Here is a 16,482-nt window from a genome sequence, read left to right on the forward strand (position 1 = left end):
AGTGACAAATTCCCATTCTGACAAGGGACTTAGAAGCACTTTTGACTTTTTTCAAAAGTTGAATTTTTTTCTAAGTCCCATCTCATTCTGAGATGGGACTTAGAAAATAATTCAACTGTTGTTTAAGTTGACATGTCTGCCGCTTCCCATGTCAGAATGGGACATTTTGACTTATTGGATGGTAAGATAAACTTTTTTGATCCAAAAAGTGAAAAAATCCAAATTTCATCTTTTTTAGTCCCAAAAGGGAAAAAGTCGAATTTCAATGTTTTTCTTCAAAAAAGTGACAAAATCCCAGTCTAAGTTGCCACTTAGAAAAAATTTCAACTTTTTTCACCAAAAAGTGAAAAATTCCAAATTTCATCGTTTTTAGTCACAAAAGTGAAAAAATCGAATTTCAATTTATTTCTTCTAAAAAGTGACAAAGTCCCATTCTGAGTGGGCACTTAGAGAAAATTTGAACTTTTTTCATCCAAAAAGTGAAAAAATCAAAATTTCAACTTTTTTCATTCAAATAGTGAAAAAATGCAAATTTAAAATTTTCCTTCAAAGAATTGACAAAGTCCCATTCTGGGTGGGGACTTGGAAAAAAATTCAACTTTTTTTGTCGAAAACCTGAAAACATCCAAATTGAACTTTTTTCATCCAAAAAGTGAAAAAATCCAAATTGAACTTTTTTAACCAAAAAGTGAAAAAGTAAAAATTCATCTTTTTCTTCAAAAACGTGACAAAGTCCCATTCTGAGTTGGGACCTGGAAAAAATTTCAACTTTTTTTGTCCAAAAAGTGAAAAAATCCAAATTTAACTTTTTTCACCCAAAAAATGAAAATGTACAAAGTCATCATTTTCTTCAAAAACGTGACAAAGTCCCATTCTGAATTAGGACTTAAAGAACATTTCATTTTTTTTGTCCAAAAAGTGAAAAAATACAGATTGAACTTTTTTCATCCAAAAAGTGAAAAAGTACAAATTCATCTTTTTCTTCAAAAAAGTGACAAAGTCCCTTCTCTGTGGTAACTTAGAAAAAATTTCAACTTTCTTCGCCCAAAAACTGAAAAAATCCAACTTGAACTTTTTTCATCCAAAATGTGAAAAAGTACAAATTCATCTTTTTCTTCAAAAAAGTGACAAAGTCCCATTCTGAGTGGGGACTTAGAAACAATTTCAACTTTTTTCATCCAAAAAGTTAAAAAAATCGAAATTCAACTTTTTTCGTCCAAAAAGTGAAGAAATCCAAATTCACATTTTTTCTTCAATAAAGTGACAAAGTCCCATTCTGAGTTGGGACTTAGAAAAAAGTTCAACTTTTTTCGTCCAAAAAGTGAAAAAATCCAAATTGAACTTTTTTCATCCAAAAAGTGAAAAAGTCCCATTCTGAGTTGGGACTTAGAAAAAAGTTCAACTTTTTTTGTCCAAAAAGTGAAAAAATCCAAATTGAACTTTTTTCATCCAAAAAGTGAAAAAGTACAAATTCATCTTTTTCTTCAAAAAAGTGAAAAAGTCCCATTCTGAGTTGGGACTTAGAAAAAAGTTCAACTTTTTTTGTCCAAAAAGTGAAAAAATCCAAATTGAACTTTTTTCATCCAAAAAGTGAAAAAGTACAAATTCATCTTTTTCTTCAAAAAAGTGATAAGGTCCCATTCTGAGTTGCGACTTGGAAAACATTTCAACTTTTTTCATCCAAAAGTGAAAAAGTACAAATTCACCTTTTTCTTCAAAAAAGTGACAAAGTCCCATTCTGATTTGGGAGTTAGAAACAATTTAAACTTTTTTCATCCAAAAAGTAAAAAAAATCGAAATTCAACTTTTTTCGTCCAAAAAGTGAAGAAATCCAAATTCACATTTTTTCTTCAAAAAAGTGACAAAGTCCCATTCTGAGTTGGGGCTTAGAAAAAAGTTCAACTTTTTTCGTCCAAAAAGTGAAAAAATCCAAATTGAACTTTTTTCATCCAAAAAGTGAAAAAGTCCCATTCTGAGTTGGGACTTAGAAAAAAGTTCAAATTTTTTTGTCCAAAAAGTGAAAAACTCCAAATTGAACTTTTTTCATCCAAATAGTGAAAAAGTACAAATTCATCTTTTTCTTCAAAAAAGTGATAAGGTCCCATTCTGAGTTGCGACTTGGAAAACATTTCAACTTTTTTCATCCAAAAGTGAAAAAGTACAAATTCACCTTTTTCTTCAAAAAAGTGACAAAGTCCCATTCTGATTTGGGAGTTAGAAACAATTTAAACTTTTTTCATCCAAAAAGTAAAAAAAATCGAAATTCAACTTTTTTCGTCCAAAAAGTGAAGAAATCCAAATTCACATTTTTTCTTCAAAAAAGTGACAAAGTCCCATTCTGAGTTGGGGCTTAGAAAAAAGTTCAACTTTTTTCGTCCAAAAAGTGAAAAAATCCAAATTGAACTTTTTTCATCCAAAAAGTGAAAAAGTCCCATTCTGAGTTGGGACTTAGAAAAAAGTTCAAATTTTTTTGTCCAAAAAGTGAAAAACTCCAAATTGAACTTTTTTCATCCAAATAGTGAAAAAGTACAAATTCATCTTTTTCTTCAAAAAAGTGATAAGGTCCCATTCTGAGTTGCTACTTGGAAAACATTTAAACTTTTTTCATCCAAAAAGTGAAAAAGTACAAATTCACCTTTTTCTTCAAAAAAGTGACAAAGTCCCATTCTGAGTTGGGAGTTAAAAAAAAAATCAACTTTTTTTGTTGAAAACCTGAAAAAATCCAAATTGAACTTTTTTCATCCAAAAAGTGAAAAAGTACAAATTCATCTTTTTCTTCAAAAAAGTGACAAAGTCCAATTCTGAGTTGGGACTAGGAAACAATTTCAACTTTTTTTGTCCAAAAATTGAAAAAATCCAAATTGAACTTTTTTAACCAAAAAGTGAAAAAGTACAAATTCATATTTTTCTTCAAAAACGTGACAAAGTCCCATTCTGAGTTGGGACCTGGAAAAAATTTCAACTTTTTTTGTCCAAAAAGTGAAAAAATCCAAATTGAACTTTTTTTCACCCAAAAAGTGAAAATGTACAAAGTCATCATTTTCTTCAAAAAAGTGACAAAGTCCCATTCTGAATTAGGACTTGAAGAAAATTTCATTTTTTTTGTCCAAAAAGGGAAAAAATACAAATTGAACTTTTTTCATCCAAAAAGTGAAAAAGTATAAATTCATCTTTTTCTTCAAAAAAGTGACAAAGTCCCATTCTCTGTGGTAACTTAGATAAAATTTCAACTTTCTTCGCCCAAAAACTGAAAAAATCCAACTTGAACTTTTTTCATCCAAAAAGTGAAAAAGTACAAATTCATCGTTTTCTTCAAAAAAGTGACAAAGTCCCATTCTCTGTGGTAACTTAGAAAAAATTTCAACTTTCTTCGCCCAAAAACTAAAAAAATCCAACCTGAACTTTTTTCATCCAAAAAGTGAAAAAGTGCATATTCATCTTTTTCTTCAAAAAAGTGACAAAGACCCATTATGAGTGGGGACTTAGAAACAATTTCAACTTTTTTAATCCAAAAAGTTAAAAAAATCGAAATTCAACTTTTTTCGTCCAAAAAGTGAAAAAATCCAAATTCACATTTTTTCTTCAAAAAAGTGACAAAGTCCCATTTTGAGTAGGGACTTGGAAAAAATTTCAACTTTTTTCATCCAAAAAGTGAAAAATTCACAATTCAATTTTTTTCTTCAAAAAAGTGACAAAGTCCCATTCTGAGTTGGGACTTAGAAAAAAGTTCACCTTTTTTTTTTTATAAAAGTGAAAAAATCCAAATTGAACTATTTTCACCCAAAAAGTGAAAAAAACGAATTCATCTTTTTCTTCAAAATTTAAGTGACAAAGTTCCATTCTGAGTTGGGACTTTTATAAAATTTGATCTTTTTTTGTCCAAAAAGTGAAAAAATACAAATTGAACTTTTTTCATCCAAAAAGTGAAAAAGTACAAATTCATCTTTTTCTTTAAAAAAGTGACAAAGTCCCATTTTCCGTGGGGACTTAGAATTTTTTTTTAACTTTTGTCGCCCAAAAACTAAAAAAGATCCAACTTTAACTTTTTTCATCCAAAAAAGGAAAAAGTACAAATTCATATTTTTCTTCAGAAAAGTGACAAAGTCCCATTCTGAGTGTGGACTTTGAAAAAATTTCAACTTTTTTCACCCAAAAAGTGAAAAAAACAAAATTTCAACTTTTTTTGTCCCAAAAGTGAAAAAAATCACATTTCAATTTTTTTCTTCAAAAAAGTAACAAAGGTCCAATTCTGAGTGGGCACTTAGAAAACAATTCAACTTTTTTCATCCAAAAAGTGAAAAAATCCAAATTTCATCTTTGCTATTCCCCAAAGTGAAAAAATAAAATTTCAATTTTTTCCTTCAAAAAAGTGAAAAGGTTCCATTCTGAATGGGGAGTTAGAAAAAATGTAAACCTTTATCGTCCAAAAAGTGAAAACATCCATATTTAACATTCTTCTTCAAAGAAGTGACAAATTCCCATTCTGACAAGGGACTTAGAAGCACTTTTGACTTTTTTCAAAAGTTGAATTTTTTTCTAAGTCCCATCTCATTCTGAGATGGGACTTAGAAAATAATTCAACTGTTGTTTAAGTTGACATGTCTGCCGCTTCCCATGTCAGAATGGGACATTTTGACTTATTGGATGGTAAGATAAACTTTTTTGATCCAAAAAGTGAAAAAATCCAAATTTCATCTTTTTTAGTCCCAAAAGGGAAAAAGTCGAATTTCAATGTTTTTCTTCAAAAAAGTGACAAAATCCCAGTCTAAGTTGCCACTTAGAAAAAATTTCAACTTTTTTCACCAAAAAGTGAAAAATTCCAAATGTCATCGTTTTTAGTCACAAAAGTGAAAAAATCGAATTTCAATTTATTTCTTCTAAAAAGTGACAAAGTCCCATTCTGAGTGGGCACTTAGAGAAAATTTGAACTTTTTTCATCCAAAAAGTGAAAAAATCAAAATTTCAACTTTTTTCATTCAAATAGTGAAAAAATGCAAATTTAAAATTTTCCTTCAAAGAATTGACAAAGTCCCATTCTGGGTGGGGACTTGGAAAAAAATTCAACTTTTTTTGTCGAAAACCTGAAAACATCCAAATTGAACTTTTTTCATCCAAAAAGTGAAAAAATCCAAATTGAACTTTTTTAACCAAAAAGTGAAAAAGTAAAAATTCATCTTTTTCTTCAAAAACGTGACAAAGTCCCATTCTGAGTTGGGACCTGGAAAAAATTTCAACTTTTTTTGTCCAAAAAGTGAAAAAATCCAAATTTAACTTTTTTCACCCAAAAAATGAAAATGTACAAAGTCATCATTTTCTTCAAAAAAGTGACAAAGTCCCATTCTGAATTAGGACTTAAAGAACATTTCATTTTTTTTGTCCAAAAAGTGAAAAAATACAGATTGAACTTTTTTCATCCCAAAAGTGAAAAAGTACAAATTCATCTTTTTCTTCAAAAAAGTGACAAAGTCCCTTCTCTGTGGTAACTTAGAAAAAATTTCAACTTTCTTCGCCCAAAAACTGAAAAAATCCAACTTGAACTTTTTTCATCCAAAATGTGAAAAAGTACAAATTCATCTTTTTCTTCAAAAAAGTGACAAAGTCCCATTCTGAGTGGGGACTTAGAAACAATTTCAACTTTTTTCATCCAAAAAGTTAAAAAAATCGAAATTCAACTTTTTTCGTCCAAAAAGTGAAGAAATCCAAATTCACATTTTTTCTTCAATAAAGTGAAAAAGTCCCATTCTGAGTTGGGACTTAGAAAAAAGTTCAACTTTTTTTGTCCAAAAAGTGAAAAAATCCAAATTGAACTTTTTTCATCCAAAAAGTGAAAAAGTACAAATTCATCTTTTTCTTCAAAAAAGTGATAAGGTCCCATTCTGAGTTGCGACTTGGAAAACATTTCAACTTTTTTCATCCAAAAGTGAAAAAGTACAAATTCACCTTTTTCTTCAAAAAAGTGACAAAGTCCCATTCTGATTTGGGAGTTAGAAACAATTTAAACTTTTTTCATCCAAAAAGTAAAAAAAATCGAAATTCAACTTTTTTCGTCCAAAAAGTGAAGAAATCCAAATTCACATTTTTTCTTCAAAAAAGTGACAAAGTCCCATTCTGAGTTGGGGCTTAGAAAAAAGTTCAACTTTTTTCGTCCAAAAAGTGAAAAAATCCAAATTGAACTTTTTTCATCCAAAAAGTGAAAAAGTCCCATTCTGAGTTGGGACTTAGAAAAAAGTTCAAATTTTTTGTCCAAAAAGTGAAAAACTCCAAATTGAACTTTTTTCATCCAAATAGTGAAAAAGTACAAATTCATCTTTTTCTTCAAAAAAGTGATAAGGTCCCATTCTGAGTTGCTACTTGGAAAACATTTAAACTTTTTTCATCCAAAAAGTGAAAAAGTACAAATTCACCTTTTTCTTCAAAAAAGTGACAAAGTCCCATTCTGAGTTGGGAGTTAAAAAAAAAATCAACTTTTTTTGTTGAAAACCTGAAAAAATCCAAATTGAACTTTTTTCATCCAAAAAGTGAAAAAGTACAAATTCATCTTTTTCTTCAAAAAAGTGACAAAGTCCAATTCTGAGTTGGGACTAGGAAAAAATTTCAACTTTTTTTGTCCAAAAATTGAAAAAATCCAAATTGAACTTTTTTAACCAAAAAGTGAAAAAGTACAAATTCATATTTTTCTTCAAAAATGTGACAAAGTCCCATTCTGAGTTGGGACCTGGAAAAAATTTCAACTTTTTTCGTCCAAAAAGTAAAAAAAATCGAAATTCAACTTTTTTCGTCCAAAAAGTGAAGAAATCCAAATTCACATTTTTTCTTCGAAAAGTGACAAAGTCCCATTCTGAATTAGGACTTGAAGAAAATTTCATTTTTTTTGTCCAAAAAGGGAAAAAATACAAATTGAACTTTTTTCATCCAAAAAGTGAAAAAGTATAAATTCATCTTTTTCTTCAAAAAAGTGACAAAGTCCCATTCTCTGTGGTAACTTAGATAAAATTTCAACTTTCTTCGCCCAAAAACTGAAAAAATCCAACTTGAACTTTTTTCATCCAAAAAGTGAAAAAGTACAAATTCATCGTTTTCTTCAAAAAAGTGACAAAGTCCCATTCTCTGTGGTAACTTAGAAAAAATTTCAACTTTCTTCGCCCAAAAACTAAAAAAATCCAACCTGAACTTTTTTCATCCAAAAAGTGAAAAAGTGCATATTCATCTTTTTCTTCAAAAAAGTGACAAAGACCCATTATGAGTGGGGACTTAGAAACAATTTCAACTTTTTTAATCCAAAAAGTTAAAAAAATCGAAATTCAACTTTTTTCGTCCAAAAAGTGAAAAAATCCAAATTCACATTTTTTCTTCAAAAAAGTGACAAAGTCCCATTTTGAGTAGGGACTTGGAAAAAATTTCAACTTTTTTCATCCAAAAAGTGAAAAATTCACAATTCAATTTTTTTCTTCAAAAAAGTGACAAAGTCCCATTCTGAGTTGGGACTTAGAAAAAAGTTCACCTTTTTTTTTATAAAGTGAAAAAATCCAAATTGAACTATTTTCACCCAAAAAGTGAAAAAAACGAATTCATCTTTTTCTTCAAAATTTAAGTGACAAAGTTCCATTCTGAGTTGGGACTTCTATAAAATTTGATCTTTTTTGTCCAAAAAGTGAAAAGATCCAACTTTAACTTTTTTTCATCCAAAAAGGAAAAAGTACAAATTCATCTTTTTCTTCAAAAAAGTGACAAAGTCCCATTCTGAGTGTGGACTTTGAAAAAATTTCAACTTTTTTCACCCAAAAAGTGAAAAAAACAAAATTTCAACTTTTTTTGTCCCAAAAGTGAAAAAAATCACATTTCAATTTTTTTCTTCAAAAAAGTAACAAAGGTCCAATTCTGAGTGGGCACTTAGAAAACAATTCAACTTTTTTCATCCAAAAAGTGAAAAAATCCAAATTTCATCTTTGCTATTCCCCAAAGTGAAAAAATAAAATTTCAATTTTTTCCTTCAAAAAAGTGAAAAGGTTCCAGTCTGAATGGGGAGTTAGAAAAAATGTAAACCTTTATCGTCCAAAAAGTGAAAACATCCATATTTAACATTCTTCTTCAAAGAAGTGACAAATTCCCATTCTGACAAGGGACTTAGAAGCACTTTTGACTTTTTTCAAAAGTTGAATTTTTTTCTAAGTCCCATCTCATTCTGAGATGGGACTTAGAAAATAATTCAACTGTTGTTTAAGTTGACATGTCTGCCGCTTCCCATGTCAGAATGGGACATTTTGACTTATTGGATGGTAAGATAAACTTTTTTGATCCAAAAAGTGAAAAAATCCAAATTTCATCTTTTTTAGTCCCAAAAGGGAAAAAGTCGAATTTCAATGTTTTTCTTCAAAAAAGTGACAAAATCCCAGTCTAAGTTGCCACTTAGAAAAAATTTCAACTTTTTTCACCAAAAAGTGAAAAATTCCAATTTCATCGTTTTTAGTCACAAAAGTGAAAAAATCGAATTTCAATTTATTTCTTCTAAAAAGTGACAAAGTCCCATTCTGAGTGGGCACTTAGAGAAAATTTGAACTTTTTTCATCCAAAAAGTGAAAAAATCAAAATTTCAACTTTTTTCATTCAAATAGTGAAAAAATGCAAATTTAAAATTTTCCTTCAAAGAATTGACAAAGTCCCATTCTGGGTGGGGACTTGGAAAAAAATTCAACTTTTTTTGTCGAAAACCTGAAAACATCCAAATTGAACTTTTTTCATCCAAAAAGTGAAAAAATCCAAATTGAACTTTTTTAACCAAAAAGTGAAAAAGTAAAATTCATCTTTTTCTTCAAAAACGTGACAAAGTCCCATTCTGAGTTGGGACCTGGAAAAAATTTCAACTTTTTTTGTCCAAAAAAGTGAAAAAATCCAAATTTAACTTTTTTCACCCAAAAAATGAAAATGTACAAAGTCATCATTTTCTTCAAAAACGTGACAAAGTCCCATTCTGAATTAGGACTTAAAGAACATTTCATTTTTTTTGTCCAAAAAGTGAAAAAATACAGATTGAACTTTTTTCATCCAAAAAGTGAAAAAGTACAAATTCATCTTTTTCTTCAAAAAAGTGACAAAGTCCCTTCTCTGTGGTAACTTAGAAAAAATTTCAACTTTCTTCGCCCAAAAACTGAAAAAAATCCAACTTGAACTTTTTTCATCCAAAATGTGAAAAAGTACAAATTCATCTTTTTCTTCAAAAAAGTGACAAAGTCCCATTCTGAGTGGGGACTTAGAAACAATTTCAACTTTTTTCATCCAAAAAGTTAAAAAAATCGAAATTCAACTTTTTTCGTCCAAAAAGTGAAGAAATCCAAATTCACATTTTTTCTTCAATAAAGTGACAAAGTCCCATTCTGAGTTGGGACTTAGAAAAAAGTTCAACTTTTTCGTCCAAAAAGTGAAAAAATCCAAATTGAACTTTTTTCATCCAAAAAGTGAAAAAGTCCCATTCTGAGTTGGGACTTAGAAAAAAGTTCAACTTTTTTTGTCCAAAAAGTGAAAAAATCCAAATTGAACTTTTTTCATCCAAAAAGTGAAAAGTACAAATTCATCTTTTTCTTCAAAAAAGTGAAAAAGTCCCATTCTGAGTTGGGACTTAGAAAAAAGTTCAACTTTTTTTGTCCAAAAAGTGAAAAAATCCAAATTGAACTTTTTTCATCCAAAAAGTGAAAAAGTACAAATTCATCTTTTTCTTCAAAAAAGTGATAAGGTCCCATTCTGAGTTGCGACTTGGAAAACATTTCAACTTTTTTCATCCAAAAGTGAAAAAGTACAAATTCACCTTTTTCTTCAAAAAAGTGACAAAGTCCCATTCTGATTTGGGAGTTAGAAACAATTTAAACTTTTTTCATCCAAAAAGTAAAAAAAATCGAAATTCAACTTTTTTCGTCCAAAAAGTGAAGAAATCCAAATTCACATTTTTTCTTCAAAAAAGTGACAAAGTCCCATCTGAGTTGGGACTTAGAAAAAAGTTCAACTTTTTTCGTCCAAAAAGTGAAAAAATCCAAATTGAACTTTTTTCATCCAAAAAGTGAAAAAGTCCCATTCTGAGTTGGGACTTAGAAAAAAGTTCAACTTTTTTTGTCCAAAAAGTGAAAAAATCCAAATTGAACTTTTTTCATCCAAAAAGTGAAAAAGTACAAATTCATCTTTTTCTTCAAAAAAGTGATAAGGTCCCATTCTGAGTTGCGACTTGGAAAACATTTCAACTTTTTTCATCCAAAAGTGAAAAAGTACAAATTCACCTTTTTCTTCAAAAAAGTGACAAAGTCCCATTCTGATTTGGGAGTTAGAAACAATTTAAACTTTTTTCATCCAAAAAGTAAAAAAAATCGAAATTCAACTTTTTTCGTCCAAAAAGTGAAGAAATCCAAATTCACATTTTTCTTCAAAAAAGTGACAAAGTCCCATTCTGAGTTGGGGCTTAGAAAAAAGTTCAACTTTTTTCGTCCAAAAAGTGAAAAAATCCAAATTGAACTTTTTTCATCCAAAAAGTGAAAAAGTCCCATTCTGAGTTGGGACTTAGAAAAAAGTTCAAATTTTTTTGTCCAAAAAGTGAAAAACTCCAAATTGAACTTTTTTCATCCAAATAGTGAAAAAGTACAAATTCATCTTTTTCTTCAAAAAAGTGATAAGGTCCCATTCTGAGTTGCGACTTGGAAAACATTTCAACTTTTTTCATCCAAAAGTGAAAAAGTACAAATTCACCTTTTTCTTCAAAAAAGTGACAAAGTCCCATTCTGATTTGGGAGTTAGAAACAATTTAAACTTTTTTCATCCAAAAAGTAAAAAAAATCGAAATTCAACTTTTTTCGTCCAAAAAGTGAAGAAATCCAAATTCACATTTTTTCTTCAAAAAGTGACAAAGTCCCATTCTGAGTTGGGGCTTAGAAAAAAGTTCAACTTTTTTCGTCCAAAAAGTGAAAAAATCCAAATTGAACTTTTTTCATCCAAAAAGTGAAAAAGTCCCATTCTGAGTTGGGACTTAGAAAAAAGTTCAAATTTTTTTGTCCAAAAAGTGAAAAACTCCAAATTGAACTTTTTTCATCCAAATAGTGAAAAAGTACAAATTCATCTTTTTCTTCAAAAAAGTGATAAGGTCCCATTCTGAGTTGCTACTTGGAAAACATTTAAACTTTTTTCATCCAAAAAGTGAAAAAGTACAAATTCACCTTTTTCTTCAAAAAAGTGACAAAGTCCCATTCTGAGTTGGGAGTTAAAAAAAAAAATCAACTTTTTTTGTTGAAAACCTGAAAAAATCCAAATTGAACTTTTTTCATCCAAAAAGTGAAAAAGTACAAATTCATCTTTTTCTTCAAAAAAGTGACAAAGTCCAATTCTGAGTTGGGACTAGGAAACAATTTCAACTTTTTTTGTCCAAAAATTGAAAAAATCCAATTGAACTTTTTTAACCAAAAAGTGAAAAAGTACAAATTCATATTTTTCTTCAAAAACGTGACAAAGTCCCATTCTGAGTTGGGACCTGGAAAAAATTTCAACTTTTTTTGTCCAAAAAGTGAAAAAATCCAAATTGAACTTTTTTCACCCAAAAAGTGAAAATGTACAAAGTCATCATTTTCTTCAAAAAAGTGACAAAGTCCCATTCTGAATTAGGACTTGAAGAAAATTTCATTTTTTTTGTCCAAAAAGGGAAAAAATACAAATTGAACTTTTTTCATCCAAAAAGTGAAAAAGTATAAATTCATCTTTTTCTTCAAAAAAGTGACAAAGTCCCATTCTCTGTGGTAACTTAGATAAAATTTCAACTTTCTTCGCCCAAAAACTGAAAAAATCCAACTTGAACTTTTTTCATCCAAAAAGTGAAAAAGTACAAATTCATTGTTTTCTCAAAAAAGTGACAAAGTCCCATTCTCTGTGGTAACTTAGAAAAAATTTCAACTTTCTTCGCCCAAAAACTAAAAAAATCCAACCTGAACTTTTTTCATCCAAAAAGTGAAAAAGTGCATATTCATCTTTTCTTCAAAAAAGTGACAAAGACCCATTATGAGTGGGGACTTAGAAACAATTTCAACTTTTTTAATCCAAAAAGTTAAAAAAATCGAAATTCAACTTTTTTCGTCCAAAAAGTGAAAAAATCCAAATTCACATTTTTTCTTCAAAAAAGTGACAAAGTCCCATTTTGAGTAGGGACTTGGAAAAAATTTCAACTTTTTTCATCCAAAAAGTGAAAAATTCACAATTCAATTTTTTTCTTCAAAAAAGTGACAAAGTCCCATTCTGAGTTGGGACTTAGAAAAAAGTTCACCTTTTTTTTTTTATAAAAGTGAAAAAATCCAAATTGAACTATTTTCACCCAAAAAGTGAAAAAAACGAATTCATCTTTTTCTTCAAAATTTAAGTGACAAAGTTCCATTCTGAGTTGGGACTTTTATAAAATTTGATCTTTTTTTGTCCAAAAAGTGAAAAAATACAAATTGAACTTTTTTCATCCAAAAAGTGAAAAAGTACAAATTCATCTTTTTCTTTAAAAAAGTGACAAAGTCCCATTTTCCGTGGGGACTTAGAATTTTTTTTTAACTTTTGTCGCCCAAAAACTAAAAAAGATCCAACTTTAACTTTTTTCATCCAAAAAAGGAAAAAGTACAAATTCATATTTTTCTTCATAAAAGTGACAAAGTCCCATTCTGAGTGTGGACTTTGAAAAATTTCAACTTTTTTCACCCAAAAAGTGAAAAAAACAAAATTTCAACTTTTTTTGTCCCAAAAGTGAAAAAAATCACATTTCAATTTTTTTCTTCAAAAAAGTAACAAAGGTCCAATTCTGAGTGGGCACTTAGAAAACAATTAAACTTTTTTCATCCAAAAAGTGAAAAAATCCAAATTTCATCTTTGCTATTCCCCAAAGTGAAAAAATAAAATTTCAATTTTTCCTTCAAAAAAGTGAAAAGGTTCCATTCTGAATGGGGAGTTAGAAAAAATGTAAACCTTTATCGTCCAAAAAGTGAAAACATCCATATTTAACATTCTTCTTCAAAGAAGTGACAAATTCCCATTCTGACAAGGGACTTAGAAGCACTTTTGACTTTTTTCAAAAGTTGAATTTTTTTCTAAGTCCCATCTCATTCTGAGATGGGACTTAGAAAATAATTCAACTGTTGTTTAAGTTGACATGTCTGCCGCTTCCCATGTCAGAATGGGACATTTTGACTTATTGGATGGTAAGATAAACTTTTTTGATCCAAAAAGTGAAAAAATCCAAATTTCATCTTTTTTAGTCCCAAAAGGGAAAAAGTCGAATTTCAATGTCTTTCTTCAAAAAAGTGACAAAATCCCAGTCTAAGTTGCCACTTAGAAAAAATTTCAACTTTTTTCACCAAAAAGTGAAAAATTCCAAATTTCATCGTTTTTAGTCACAAAAGTGAAAAAATCGAATTTCAATTTATTTCTTCTAAAAAGTGACAAAGTCCCATTCTGAGTGGGCACTTAGAGAAAATTTGAACTTTTTTCATCCAAAAAGTGAAAAAATCAAAATTTCAACTTTTTTCATTCAAATAGTGAAAAAATGCAAATTTAAAATTTTCCTTCAAAGAATTGACAAAGTCCCATTCTGGGTGGGGACTTGGAAAAAAATTCAACTTTTTTTGTCGAAAACCTGAAAACATCCAAATTGAACTTTTTTCATCCAAAAAGTGAAAAAATCCAAATTGAACTTTTTTAACCAAAAAGTGAAAAAGTAAAAATTCATCTTTTTCTTCAAAACGTGACAAAGTCCCATTCTGAGTTGGGACCTGGAAAAAATTTCAACTTTTTTTGTCCAAAAAGTGAAAAAATCCAAATTTAACTTTTTTCACCCAAAAAATGAAAATGTACAAAGTCATCATTTTCTTCAAAAAAGTGACAAAGTCCCATTCTGAATTAGGACTTAAAGAACATTTCATTTTTTTTGTCCAAAAAGTGAAAAAATACAGATTGAACTTTTTTCATCCAAAAAGTGAAAAAGTACAAATTCATCTTTTTCTTCAAAAAAGTGACAAAGTCCCTTCTCTGTGGTAACTTAGAAAAAATTTCAACTTTCTTCGCCCAAAAACTGAAAAAATCCAACTTGAACTTTTTTCATCCAAATGTGAAAAAGTACAAATTCATCTTTTTCTTCAAAAAAGTGACAAAGTCCCATTCTGAGTGGGGACTTAGAAACAATTTCAACTTTTTTCATCCAAAAAGTTAAAAAAATCGAAATTCAACTTTTTTCGTCCAAAAAGTGAAGAAATCCAAATTCACATTTTTTCTTCAATAAAGTGAAAAAGTCCCATTCTGAGTTGGGACTTAGAAAAAAGTTCAACTTTTTTTGTCCAAAAAGTGAAAAAATCCAAATTGAACTTTTTTCATCCAAAAAGTGAAAAAGTACAAATTCATCTTTTTCTTCAAAAAAGTGATAAGGTCCCATTCTGAGTTGCGACTTGGAAAACATTTCAACTTTTTTCATCCAAAAGTGAAAAAGTACAAATTCACCTTTTTCTTCAAAAAGTGACAAAGTCCCATTCTGATTTGGGAGTTAGAAACAATTTAAACTTTTTTCATCCAAAAAGTAAAAAAAATCGAAATTCAACTTTTTTCGTCCAAAAAGTGAAGAAATCCAAATTCACATTTTTTCTTCAAAAAAGTGACAAAGTCCCATTCTGAGTTGGGGCTTAGAAAAAAGTTCAACTTTTTTCGTCCAAAAAGTGAAAAAATCCAAATTGAACTTTTTTCATCCAAAAAGTGAAAAAGTCCCATTCTGAGTTGGGACTTAGAAAAAAGTTCAAATTTTTTTGTCCAAAAAGTGAAAAACTCCAAATTGAACTTTTTTCATCCAAATAGTGAAAAAGTACAAATTCATCTTTTTCTTCAAAAAAGTGATAAGGTCCCATTCTGAGTTGCTACTTGGAAAACATTTAAACTTTTTTCATCCAAAAAGTGAAAAAGTACAAATTCACCTTTTTCTTCAAAAAAGTGACAAAGTCCCATTCTGAGTTGGGAGTTAAAAAAAAAATCAACTTTTTTTGTTGAAAACCTGAAAAAATCCAAATTGAACTTTTTTCATCCAAAAAGTGAAAAAGTACAAATTCATCTTTTTCTTCAAAAAAGTGACAAAGTCCAATTCTGAGTTGGGACTAGGAAAAAATTTCAACTTTTTTTGTCCAAAATTGAAAAATCCAAATTGAACTTTTTTAACCAAAAAGTGAAAAAGTAAAAATTCATCTTTTTCTTCAAAAACGTGACAAAGTCCCATTCTGAGTTGGGACCTGGAAAAAATTTCAACTTTTTTTGTCCAAAAAGTGAAAAAATCCAAATTGAACTTTTTTCACCCAAAAAGTGAAAATGTACAAAGTCATCATTTTCTTCAAAAAAGTGACAAAGTCCCATTCTGAATTAGGACTTGAAGAAAATTTCATTTTTTTTGTCCAAAAAGGGAAAAAATACAAATTGAACTTTTTTCATCCAAAAAGTGAAAAAGTATAAATTCATCTTTTTCTTCAAAAAAGTGACAAAGTCCCATTCTCTGTGGTAACTTAGATAAAATTTCAACTTTCTTCGCCCAAAAACTGAAAAAATCCAACTTGAACTTTTTTCATCCAAAAAGTGAAAAAGTACAAATTCATCGTTTTCTTCAAAAAAGTGACAAAGTCCCATTCTCTGTGGTAACTTAGAAAAAATTTCAACTTTCTTCGCCCAAAAACTAAAAAATCCAACCTGAACTTTTTTCATCCAAAAAGTGAAAAAGTGCATATTCATCTTTTTCTTCAAAAAAAGTGACAAAGACCCATTATGAGTGGGGACTTAGAAACAATTTCAACTTTTTTAATCCAAAAAGTTAAAAAAATCGAAATTCAACTTTTTTCGTCCAAAAAGTGAAAAAATCCAAATTCACATTTTTTCTTCAAAAAAGTGACAAAGTCCCATTTTGAGTAGGGACTTGGAAAAAATTTCAACTTTTTTCATCCAAAAAGTGAAAAATTCACAATTCAATTTTTTTCTTCAAAAAAGTGACAAAGTCCCATTCTGAGTTGGGACTTAGAAAAAAGTTCACCTTTTTTTTTATAAAAGTGAAAAAATCCAAATTGAACTATTTTCACCCAAAAAGTGAAAAAAACGAATTCATCTTTTTCTTCAAATTTAAGTGACAAAGTTCCATTCTGAGTTGGGACTTCTATAAAATTTGATCTTTTTTTGTCCAAAAAGTGAAAAAATACAATTGAACTTTTTTCATCCAAAAAGTGAAAAAGTACAAATTCATCTTTTTCTTTAAAAAAGTGACAAAGTCCCATTTTCCGTGGGGACTTAGAATTTTTTTAAAACTTTTGTCGCTCAAAAACTAAAAAAGATCCAACTTTAACTTTTTTCATCCAAAAAAGGAAAAAGTACAAATTCATATTTTTCTTCAAAAAAGTGACAAAGTCCCATTCTGAGTGTGGACTTTGAAAAAATTTCAACTTTTTTCACCCAAAAAGTGAAAAAAACAAAATT

The sequence above is a fragment of the Pleurodeles waltl genome, chromosome 6 (assembly GCF_031143425.1).
Source record: "Pleurodeles waltl isolate 20211129_DDA chromosome 6, aPleWal1.hap1.20221129, whole genome shotgun sequence".
Taxonomy (NCBI): domain Eukaryota; kingdom Metazoa; phylum Chordata; class Amphibia; order Caudata; family Salamandridae; genus Pleurodeles; species Pleurodeles waltl.